Below are 12,767 nucleotides of genomic sequence, written 5' to 3'. Positions count from 1 at the left end.
CTAAGGCAGGACCAGTGCCAACTAAATGATCCTAGCCCAGGGCTTTGTCCAGCTGGGACTTAGAGGTTTTTAAGGATGGAGATTCCACCCCCTTGCTAGGCAATCCATTCCAGAGCTTCACCACCCTCTAGGGAAATCTTATTTCCTAGTCTCCAACCTAGACCACCCCTATTGCAACGTGAGAAGCATTGCTCCTCGATCTGCCATCCGTCACGCTGTTCTGACAGAATGGCTAAACGTGCTCCAGGAAGAGCTGCAAGGTGGGGAAGGGCAAGGAAGAATACTGTAGCCACTCGATTTCATTTTATCCATTTATCATGGCATTATGTAGCGTTCCTGTCAATTCATGTGCTATCTCTTAGATGATCCATGTAAGCGGAATAGATTGAAGTTGTAGGATTTGAGAAGAATAAAACTAATAAGTATTTAGGGGTGGCGTGTGTGTATTAGGTGGAAGTGGAGCATGTCTGGAATTCGAGGCCTGTAGTCTGAGGCCTGTAAGGTTTTAGCAAAGCCAGACAAGGCCATAGGATTAAAAACACTTCCCATGAGTGGATGACCTGCGTATGATCGTAGGCCGGGAGATCACAAGGTGCTCCAAAAAGTGATACTACCAAAAAAATGGATTTCAGGAGACCTCAGCGTGTTGTGCAAGATTACAAGACCTCTGACTGTAATATCACAGAATGGTCTGTCCTGACTGCAGGTTGCCATGAATACCTACTGGGTGTCATTGCTAACATGAATAAGAGGAGCCATGAAACAGCCTGTACAAATGGATCATTCCAACGTTCATTGAGGGTAGAATTACCGCAGTACGGGAAAAAAATGATAGGGTGTGGTCGAACAATAACGTAAAGAGTTTCTCGGGTTGGGTAACAGAGAAGAGCTCTCTGTAGCTTCAGCGCTTCTCTTTCACCAACAGAAATTGGTCTAAAAAAAATACTACCTCACCCACTTTATCTCCTTTAAAAAAAAAAAAAAAAAAGCTGACGCATAAGACCTTATTAATACCCAGGTTGTAGCCTGACATGTTTATCTTCTTCGCCCTTGCATTCTACGATGGCAGTAGCAGGGAAGCTAAATATTGTTCTTTGTTTTGTTTTTAAACATAGATTCCTTCCGGGAGACTGAAGGAAGGATGCTCAGCCCAGACCATGTTATCCCAAGGAATGATGTCTGCGATTCTCATGCTCCTCCTGACTAAGGAGTGAGAGTGATAAATACATTGCTACAGGCCCCATGCTTCCGCACACAATGGGAATAGCTTCTCCCCATGTGCTCCATAGACTCTGAGTGTCCACCAAACTTTTGTTCCCAGTTTGGAAGCTGACCGGCGTTCTGCCAGGTTGGGCGCAGATGAAGATTTCGACCGTGGTCTGTAATTTCCCTTGGCAAGCTTTGCGCATGCTCCCCTTTGCAATGCATTTATCATGTTTCTATAAGTCAGTGACTGGATTCAGAGAGAAGCGTGGTATATCCTGGTCAGCAATGCATGCTGGCCTATGCAAAGCCTTGCAAGGGATGTGCAACATGCTGAAATGAAATGAATAGGCAGCAGGCTTAAAACAAACAAAAGGAAGTTTTTCTTCATGCAGTGCACAGTCAACCTGTGGAACTCCTTGCCAGAGGATGTGATGAAGACCAGGACTTTAACAGTGTTCATAAAAGAGCTAGATAGATTCATGGAGGTTAGGTCCATCAATGGCTATTAGCCAGAATGGGTAGGAAAGCCTCTGTTTGTCTGGAAGTTGATGACAGGAGAGGAATCACGTGAGGACTATCTGTTGTGTTCACTCCCTCTGGTGCATCTGGCATTGGCCACTATAAGCAGACAGGACTCTGGGCTAGATGGACCTTTGGTCTGACCCAGTATTGTGGTTCTTATGAGAGAAAACATATTTATCTCTGATGACCGAGATGTTAACAGAGAAAGGGACAATTACTAGTGGTGGGGCAGGAAGGGCAGTAAATAAGGCAGAACCCTGGCATTAGAACAAATGCAGGCCTAAGGATGAACCTGAGTGGCAAATGCAGAGTGAGGACAATCTCTTGCAGGCTTGGATCCAAAGTTCATTGCAGACCAATGGTTTCCAGGGGCTTTATGACTAAGTCTGACACTTGTACATTTGAAAACTGGACCCATAGTCTCAGCTTGTTGCTCTGTATCTGTATTACCCCAGTGCCCCTCATGGGCCAGAGGCCAGTTGTGATATGAGACATACCAATGCAGAAGAAAAGATGGTTCTTGTTTCCAAAAGACTTAGTCTGCGGCTCCTACTCCTAAATTCATCCGCAAAGGCTGGCCCTGGCCTTAGAGCCCTGATCGGCAGGGGGATGAGCAAAGAAGAGTACCTGGCATCTCCCCCCGACTCCGAAGCCTCCTGGCTGGCTACAGAGTGGGTAGGTGTTCGCACACCGACCTCCTGCTTCCAGCTCACCTGCAAGGGGATGTCGTCTCTGCCTTTTGAGGAGGGCCAGCATGAGCTGCTGGAGAAGGTGCAAGCTGCTGCTGCAGGCTGAGAGTCCAAGCCCTGGGATAGGGAACAGACCCATGGACTGGCATGCCTGTGCCCACTGAGAGTCTGCACCACAGGTAAGGAACATCCAGAGCCCCCCGAGGCAAGGAAGTCTCTGGCTACTAACTTGGTCAGACTGATGTGTGTAGCTCAAACCTGAGTCTGAGATGAGCATTGGCAGCATGGTAGGTCTGCCTTTAATCTCTTTGTGCAGTAACAGCGCAGGGCTCATGATAGAGCTTTATAATCTACATAGCATACACAGGAAACAATAATGGTAGGAACTCTGCAAACTCATTAAGTTGGGGCTCACGTGTACAATTCATGCAAAACTACCTTTACCCGTCTACAGAAATTAGTTGTTACCATTCGAGAGAGAGATCTGGGTGTCAGTGTGGAGCGTTCTCTGCAAACATCCACTCAGTGTGCAGCAGCAGTCAAAAGAGCCAACAGAATGTGAGGCATCATTAAGAAAAGGATACAAAATAAGACAGAAAATAGCCTATTGCCTCTACCTAAATCCATGGTGTGCCCACATTTTGAATACTGTGTACAGATGTGGGTGCCTCCTATAAAACAAAAGAGATATTGAAATTGGGAAAGGATCAGAAAAGGTCAACAAAAATAATGACGGGTGTGGCATATGAGAACAGATTCATAAGATTGGGACTTTGCAGCTTGGAAAAGAGGCAACCGGGGGGATATGATAGAATGATAAAATCATAACTGGTATGGAGAAAGATAATAAGGAAAAGTTGTTTACTCTCTCCCATAACACAAGAACTAGGGGTCACTTAATAAAATTAATAGGCCAAAGGTTTCAAACAAACAAAAAAGGAAGTATTTCTTCATGCAGTGCACAGTCAACCTGTGGAACTCCTTGCCAGATGATGTTGAGGAAGGCCAGGACTCAAACAGGGTTCAAAAATGAACTAGATAAATACATGGAGGATAGGTCCATCCATGGGTGGGAATGGTGTCCCTAGCTTCTGTTAAGTAGAAGCTGGGAATGAGCTACAGGGAATGGATCATTTGATTCCCTGTTCTGTTCATTCCTTCTGGGGCACCTGGCATTGGCCACTGTGGGCAAATAGGGCACTGGGCTAGATGGATCTTTGGGCTGACCCGGTCTGGCCCTTCCTATGTTCAGAAGTATTGCAAAATTCAGCCTGAGTTTTGGATCCTAAATGAAAGCTAATAAAACACTCAGCTGTCTCTCAAGTGGGTTCACAGCTCTCTCGAATGTTATGTGTAACTGATACAGCATTTACTGACCGCATAATACAAGAACTGCCCTGGGGTCATTTGAATGCTGAATAAAAATGAGGCAAGATCAGAATCTTGTATGAGGTTTGATCTCTGCATGACATAATTGAATGTAAAAAAAAAATCTTCCGTTCAGAAAAGAATGGACCTTTATCTTTCTCCTTCTATGACTATCTTTTTTTTTAGAAAAACTAAGTAGTATTTTTGATAAAAGAAAACTAAGGAGAGACTCTACACACACCTCTTGGCATTTTCAAAGACCTAGAAGAGTTAACTGCCTTGTTCGTGTTGCAATGGGATTTCAGCACCTGTTGTTGAAAATCCGAGCTATGTTGGTGTAAACTCTGGGGTTTCTTCTAGAATTCCATCAGATGCCTAATGGCCCTGGACGTATATTGCCTACGGCAAGACTTTCACCATCCTCATTCCTGAGCTGCGGCATCCTCCTATGAGTAGCCCCAGAAGTTTCAATGCTTGCAAAACACCTTTGTGGGGCGTGATTCCTATCCTGGTTCCACCTTGCTCTGGTGGTGGAGTAACTTGCTAGTGGCCTGTAACAATTGCAAATTCTGCCATCCCCATGGCACCTCGGCTGTGTCAGTTGAGGAGGGAAGGGGCAACTAACCAAGGCTCTGCCTCCCCACCGCCTGTTCCTGGTGTTTCATTCCCAAAGTGTGACGTTAAATGCAGGTCAGGCTGAACAAGTGTGCAGCTGTCTAGACAGCTGAGTTTCTTCCTGCCTAACTCCTCAGTCCTGGTTTTCTCGACATCTCAACAATAACAGACATAGGCTGATTTCTGTCCCGTTGATCACAATACGTGGTCCGTATTTTACAGACTTTTTAATATTCTAGTTCAAAACCAGTATGGAGGCTCAGGGTCCCCACCCATGCCAGCAGTTGTAGCCAGCAGCTGCTAGTCGGAGTCTTGTCATTAGCACAGATTCCGCCACATTGTCTTTGAGAGTTGGCTGGTTAGACTCGGAGGTGGATGATAGGGAGACAGAGAGAAGTCAATCCCAATGTGTTCTCCTGGTAAGGAGTCCAATCTCCCTCTCCCTCTCCCTCTCCCTCTCGAGTCTCCTTTTCTCTTTCCTCATGGGGCCAGCCTCCGCACAGCTCTAGGGCTCTGTTCTGTGACGATCTCAGCATGGTGTCGTGTTTGCTGGCTTGTAAGTGCTTGCTGGTCCTTTGGGTTGCTTAGGAATCTTGTGTAGTCACCTTGTATGACCTGGATGTTGCTGTGCCCTTGGAGATTCTATTAGGCCAATCCTTCCAGTGTGCCTTCAGGCTGGTATATCCTTTGCTTGACCCATTGTACTCCAGGGCCTGATTTTTTCCCTAAGTTACATCTCCTCTTGGCAGTGTAACATCTCTCCCTCTCTCGGCGCGGGGGTTTGGTCCTTCACCCCACCAGCGCCTGTGCTGGACTGTTTTGCTATGCCTGTGATAGGGTATACCTGTGGGCCAAAATGCTTATTAGGAGTCTGAAACAGAAGAAACAGCCTTGGCTAACAGTTGCTTAGTTTTTTCCCCCCTCCACCGTTGACTCTATCTTGCCGTTATTCTGTAGGTGTGCTGGGGAGGAGGTGTGGTGATCAACTTCCAATGGCATGCAAATTCTCTGAATTATTCCAAGGCAAATTGGGATCTGTTGTCAGGGAATGGTTGTCAGCAGCACAAGGTGGGCATTCTGTTGGCCAAATACTGACTGACTTCTTATATCAGGCAGGCCATCGCTGACATAACGTTTTGAATAGGAGTGCACTGGAATGACGTCCTGCTTTTCCTTGATGGTAGATAATTCCACTCCCATGTTTCCCATCGTCAGTTGTGGTCATTGGGTGGTCAGTCTCTTTCTGCTGGTCATTATCACATGAGTGGAAAGTGTCCAACCCTTCCATCAAAAGGCAGATCTATGCATTCCTTCCTAGCTGGCAAATGCGCTCTCCAATCCGAGTGGAATGCCAATGTGAGACATGGATTGCTAACACAGCCGAGGCAACAGCTCTCTGTTGCTGAAATATGATTGCATTCTGCAGGCTCTGCTCATCTTTAATTTGAAAATGCAGTTCTGCTACTACAAGTTGAACCTCTCGTATCCAGACACATCCATCATCCAGAATGATTGGAGCTAGCCAGATGTCCACTTTTCATGGGTATGGCCAAGTTTCCCGTGGTCCCATAAAGTTCGTTTACAGCTGCCTGTCCTGGCTCTCAGTGTTCTGTGTTGCTGTTTAGCTCTAAAGTACCCCTAGTTGTCCCTTAACAGCACCGTAAGCAGTAGAAGTGTTGGTAATGCTGCTAGATTTCCCATGGTCAGGAAAACTCTTGTTCAGAACTGGTCTGGCCCTGAAGGTGCCAGATGAGAGAGGTTCAACCTGTACCAGTCCTTGGCTTTTCTCCTTCGCCCCCCTTCTCTGTGGCTGCTCTTCCCAGTAGCCTCTTTGATTACTGTCAGTCTGACTGTTGAAACTGGAAGATAGCTTGCTTCATTCAGTGCCGTGATCCCTTTCCCCCAGGCTGGCTGATGCTGGGTATATATTCTCTGCTCAGGGTGTCCGTTCTCATCAGACACCATCCTGGACAAGAGCTGATCCCAGTAATGTAGCACTAGAGGAGCATCAAATGTCGCAGTGTCTTTGAAGCACTCTGAAGAGGGGTGTGGTATGGCTGCACTATGACTAGGTGGCTGGTCGTGCACTGACGGAGTCCTTCCACTCCAAATACCACTGCCAGAAGCTCTGTCTAGTGGGCAGACCCTTGTTAGGGCTCTGATAGGGTTCTGCTGGCAACCATGACCAGCTGCTCCTGATCAAGAGTTGCAGCCAGTCCTTCACTGATGCATGACCCTGGCATGGCCATGTCTCTCCTGACTAGCCACACTTCTGGACAGGAGTCTCTTCTCTCACTTGTTCAACGTGCCAAAGGCTTATTATTGGGAACTTCTCCAACTCCACTCAACATCCTGCCTGGTGAGCCGACACATCGATTCTGACAGTCAGGTTATGCACAGAACGTGAACCGAAAATATCTTCATTCCCGTGGATCTCTGTGACTCTCTCACCTCCATTGCCGCTGGCATGTCATAGACTGCCCTGATCTGGGCTAATGTAAGTTGCCTTGTGCTGTTTTGAGTTGCATTTTGTCTGGGTTATGTGTTATGTTCTTGCTCCTGAATGGCTGTAGAAAAGCTTGAAGTTTTCTGTCATGGTCTCCTTGCCTTTCTGCATCATTGTTGGCCTACAACGAGGATGTCATCTGCAATTACTTTCTCTCCAAGCAGTCCTTCCAGTGCTTGAGTGAGTCTTCTATGGAACCCCTCCCATGCTAGGCTTATACCCATCGGTAGTGACCAAATAGTATTGCAAAGATTGATAGAATCACAGGATTGGAAGAGATTGCAGGAGATCGAATCCAAGCCCCTGCCCAAGATGATTTTCAACATGTGAACCTCTTTAGCCAGCTTTATCTGCTCAAACTCTGAAGATTCTTGGTTTTGGAAAGTTTTGGCAAGATGTCATACAAATAGTGGATAATGGCGTCTTTTCAATGCTTGACTCAGTAGCTTTAGGTCTGTGAAGAAGCATAATTTGCCTGATGATATTTTTGCCTACACAGGCTGTACTTGCCTATACGGGTGCTGCAATCCCCTGGCTCGGCAGACTTTTGAACACCTTCCGTAGGGAATAATATAGCACCATTGGAATTTTCCTTTGTGGCCAGCACATGGGTTCTGCTAGGAGGTCTACTTCCAGCTGCAGCTTTCTCCTTCTAAGCACCTGCTCTTTGGAAGACACCCTCATGTGTTTTTAGAAGTGTCTCCATTGTCCTTTGGACTCGCTCCTTTTGTTGCTTGCACGGCAGTTAAAATATTCTGGCACGGCGTCCTGATCAAAACCCTGGCTTTATTCCCCCTGGCTCTAGTCCCCTTGCATAGCTGTCATCCTCAGCATCCACCAGCACAAACTTCACTTGGGGGCCATCTGTTGTTTTTCAGGTTAATTATTATGAAGTCACATTTTCCTATAGGTTACCTTGTGCTCTCCTTGTACGTTAGTTGGTTGCACACCTGCTCGTTATCATTGCTCCACTCCAGGCCAATTCACCCCGAGGAGTCAAGAATCCCTGCTAGCTAGGGAAAATCACACAAGCTGTTCCCCTATTAGCATTGTTCCGTTTCCAGCGGCTGGCATTGTCCCGTCTTGCTTCCCTGATGTGACAGCCTGACCCTGCTATGCTCTTGGAGAAAGTCAAGATGGCATCCTCACTGTCTGCCTGGCCCTGCTCTCTTGTACAAATTGAACTTCCTTTGGGATGTTTCTCCACTCTTGTGTGCAGTCTTTCACCTTGCCACATTCCTTGCAGTGCTGAGTAGTTCTGTATCCCTGGCAGAGTGAGTCTCATGGTAAAGGTATCTCGTTATGTGTCTTGGGCCCTGGCCACCTGTCCTTTCTTGCTGCCGTCCTACTCCATGTGCTTCTGGGGGGGGGTGTCATCCTTTCTCCTGAGGCTTCTACCGTACACCCCATGTCCAAGCAACTGTCTAAAGTGAGCTCGCTTGCCCAGAGCAGCTTCTCCTCTGGGAGACGATCCTCAGTGTCACAGACCATCCTGTCTAGTATTAGGGTGTGTGTGAGGGACCCAAAATTTCACGTAGCAGTCAGTGTGGGTAAGGCAATAACACAGAGGATAATACCTTCCCGGTTCAGATTGGTCCATAGTGGAAAACTCTGTGTGTCTCCACAGTTTGGTCCTGCTTTGGGGAAGAGTAGGCCTCTTGTGAGGCTTGTGGTAGCCGTGAGCTGGAGGCCTCCCTGCTTGGTTCCCCAATAAGTTTTTTACTTTCATCCTTGGTCTGCCTCTGCCATGGGGCAGATCATCTTCCATTGGGTTCATCGCCAGGCTCGGTTCATATCTGCAAAGCCTTTGGGGGCTTCAGACCGCATTGGGCTTCAGAGAACTCACCACTAAGACTCTGCCATCACGTTAGGTTTTCAAAATATGAGGCCAAATGCAGGTTAAGCTGAACAAGTGAGACTTTCTTAAATCCCATGTACTGCTCTGTGGGTGTGGCTACACTGCTTCCAGCCAAATTCCCTGCATGGGCTATTTTTTGTCTGGTGTCTGGGGTGACCTCCTCTGGATGGAAATAAGGGAAAACCATTTGAAAAAGAAGGGACAATGCTTTATGTTAAGGGTCTTTTGTAAGGCAATACCATTTTCCTTTGCATCCATACTTTTCATGCAAGTGTATACGGCTGCCACCTGTAAATATGTCATCAATGATAAACTCCAATTTAAGGCTTAAAATGGTACGTATCCGTTTTAATACTTGTCAATATGTCTTAAAATAAGGGCTGTGTAATTCCTCTAAGGGGAAATCACTGAAATAAGGAACAGACTCTTTCGATAAGTGATGGGTGGTCACTCCACCGGTCTTCCATCAATAACTGTCTCTTCAGGAAACATGGGCTCTCTCATTCCAGTTCCACTGTTCATGATGCACTAAAAAGGAAGCAGGCAAATGATAACCATGTAGCTTCTGTGTGCTTCAACCCAAACTCCAGACATCCAGATATTTGAATAAGGTTCCCTAAAAAGGAGGAATTAAAAAAAATCTTCTCTCATTATGTCAATGATAAAACTCGCATTGCATTAAATGGTGATAAGGCTGAGCCATACATTTTCTCTCCCAATTATACGTGGGCTGACCTGAATGTAAGCAGTGGCTAATGTTTCTGTATTCTTTATTATCCATAAGCCCTGAAGCACTATTGGTTTCTTGTTATTAACATGTATTGTTACGACGAGAGTTACCGGGTCTGACCCTGAATTAATCGGAATATGGATTTTCTGCTTCAGAAACAATTTTGAGATTAAAAAAAAAATCAGGATGAAAGGTCAAAATTTTGGCTCTGTCAAAATGCCCGTTTGGTTTCTGACCTTTTCAAAATTTACATCAAGTATATTTTGTGTTTTAGTTTTGGTATATTCTAACTGCCTCTTTTTGTTGAAAATAGATTGTCATTGAAAACATCACTTTCCTCAAAATGGTACTTTGTTTTAAAAAAAAATCCCAGCAAACTGGACTTGTTATAGGCTTTGATGAAGCTCTAGGAATAACTCAGGCCAGATCTACGCAAAAGGAAAAGGTTGAATTAAGATATGCAAGTCCAGCTACATTCATTATGTAGCTGGAGTTGATGTACTTTAATTTGATTTTCCATCCGGTCTCCAGAGCAGGAGGTTGACAGTGTAAACACTCCCATAAGCTTCCCTTAGTCCTCATAAGGAGCAGGAGTGCCGGCACTGACAGGAGCTCCCTCTGAGTTCAATTTAGGGGGTCTTTGCTAGACCTGCTAAATGGAACTCCGGAAGATCCATCGCGACAGCATCGATCTTCCCCGTAGTGAAGACCTGGCCTAATAGTGTGAACCAAAGGGTTTGAATGGAGCTAGCCTTGGACTTGAAAAAAAGTAACACTAGGTGTCAGCTAACACCAAGTAAGCATGTTCCTGACGTGTGAAGGTGTTATAGGAACAGCCAGAGTTCTCAAGTATCTGTGTGATCAGATTCCTAGGGAGATGGTCCAGGAAGATGGGATGAGAGGATAATGTGTGTGTGTGTGTGTGGATGTGTGTGTGTGTGTGTGTGTGTGTGTGTGTGTGTTTTGAGCGTGTTTTGAGCTTGTAGCTGTAAGGATAAGGGTGGTACTTAACCATGTCTGGAGTGTTAACACACAACTTGTTTGTCTCAATGTATAAAAAGAGAGGTCATAAGTAGGTCACTTTTGTCCAGCCCAGGAGGCAGCATCCTGATGTGATGAACTAGTTGGTACCATTGTTGCAGGCATGTGTGTGTTAATGTGCACCTACAGCTCCAATGGGTCTCTGTCACCAGTTACCCTGGCTGACCACCTTCACCAGCATGGTCTTCTGACTTATCGAGCTATGCCCTCCGCCTGTACAACTAGCACTAGAGCTGCAATAACAGCAGCACTGAGCAATGATAATGACTTGGCAGCAGTCACAACATTCCTCAGCATTTAACAGCGCTTGCAAGTTGGTTATTTTCCTTGCTGTGTGGACGCTTTTGAAGAAATGGCCAGGTGTTAGTTTTGTGTTTTTTAAGACATGTTGTTGCAAGTAACAAAGGAATTTATAATTAGCCTGAATGACTCTAACTTGAGTCAGTTCTTGGAGCAGAGTTGACAGACATCAGGTTTGGGATTACTAAGGGAATAGCTGCATGCCATTTGACCACATCTGTTCTATGACTGGTGTATATAATATCACTAAAACAAATTACACTAAGTAAGAAAATACAGAAACTGAGCATTAAGTTTTCTTCTCTAAGCTGAAACTGACCTGTAAGTTCCAAAACATGCTTCTGGGTTACATAATTGTAACATATACAAGAGGAGTAATGTGGCTTAATTAGCACTAAGAGGGAAAACCTATTGCTGTTTTATTTTGCAGCATCAGTGTTGCATTAGCACTTGGGTCTTATATTTAGTATATTATAAATAACATCACATAAGGAAAAGCAGGAATTGAATGGTTGCTTTTCATTTCCCAGGTGGTATGCAAAGTAAGAGAAATCTATTAAAAATATCACAAGATACTACCTCTCTCCTGAGCAACAGTCAGAAAGAACAGCTGGGTGTTATTTCTGCCTCAGTTTGGAGTTCATTTCAATAAACTCCAATTGGCTGCATTTTCCAAGACTGTGTTAGCTGGCGTTTTTGTAAGGGCCATTCTTTTACAGCTCTCACATCTGTCAAAGCTCATATTAATCCCTCCCTAGAGGAAGCAGATGTTATGAAGTTATAATTTAGATGTTTGTTTTGCCTTTTAGAAGGATTCTGGACCGCAATCATTGTCTGCTAAGCATCATTAACTAATGCAAATTGTTGCTGAATCTGTGGATTAGTGGCTTAGCTAGCAACGGAATTTAATAACAACCCCTTACCTCAAGAATTAGATCTAGAAACAAGATAATCTACCCCAAGCAAACATATGGAGATCACATGAACATAGGAACACACACAGGACAAGAATGGCGATAGAAATGTAGCCGTGTTAGTTTGGTGTAGCGGAAACAAATAACAGGACTATGCAGCACTTTAAAGACTAACAAGATGGTTTATTAGGTGATGAGCTTTCGTGGGCCAGACCCACTTCCTCAGATCAAATAGTGGAAGAAAATTGGCATGACCATATATACTAAAGGATACAATAAAAAAAATGAACACACATGAAAAGAACAAATCAAATTTCAGAACAAAAGGAGGATGGGGGGGGGTGATAATGCATAGAAACATGCAGGGAGACATTTCAACCTTCCAGGGCTCTCTGGTCATGGGTTTAAAAGTAGCTGTTCTTTTGCAAAGGAATTTCACTAGGCAATTACAGAGAGAGAGTGCAGATTTGACCTTCATAGGTAAATTTGACACTTTCCCTGCTTGTGAACAGACTCTAACCTGATGGCCCATAATAAAACCAGCATTAACACCTCATTGACATCAAAATATGGGACACTTCTAGCCTACTCAATTAGCCTCATTAGCACCAGAATGACAATTAACATGGAACTTTTTTCCTCCCTTCTTTTACTTTTATAAATTCTGGACCTCCCCCGTTTTTCCCTCCATTCCAGCTCATCTGAAGAAGTGGGGTTTGCCCCCACGATGACTGCTCATTGTTCTTAAAGTTATAGACTAAGATGGCTACCTCTCTGAGACAAAGGAAAGGGGAATTTTCTGCTGTTGCAATCTGCTTCAGTGGTTACAACTGGTTGCGGGATTTCAAGTAGGTATAAAGATCTAGAGCTGCTTTCTAGAAGGCCATCCTGGCCAACACCTCTAGTGTAGACACATCGTCTGCCTAGAGAATGGGTTTTAGTGTTACCACCTCCCCAAACAGTATTAGCTCTGTAGGCTGGTTTTGCTAGCACAGCTATGTTGGCTGGCGGTAGGGCT

The sequence above is a fragment of the Pelodiscus sinensis genome, chromosome 4 (assembly GCF_052426305.1).
Source record: "Pelodiscus sinensis isolate ZL-2025 chromosome 4, ASM5242630v1, whole genome shotgun sequence".
Classification (NCBI taxonomy): Eukaryota; Metazoa; Chordata; order Testudines; family Trionychidae; genus Pelodiscus; species Pelodiscus sinensis.
Note: the sequence above shows the minus strand (reverse complement) of the source record.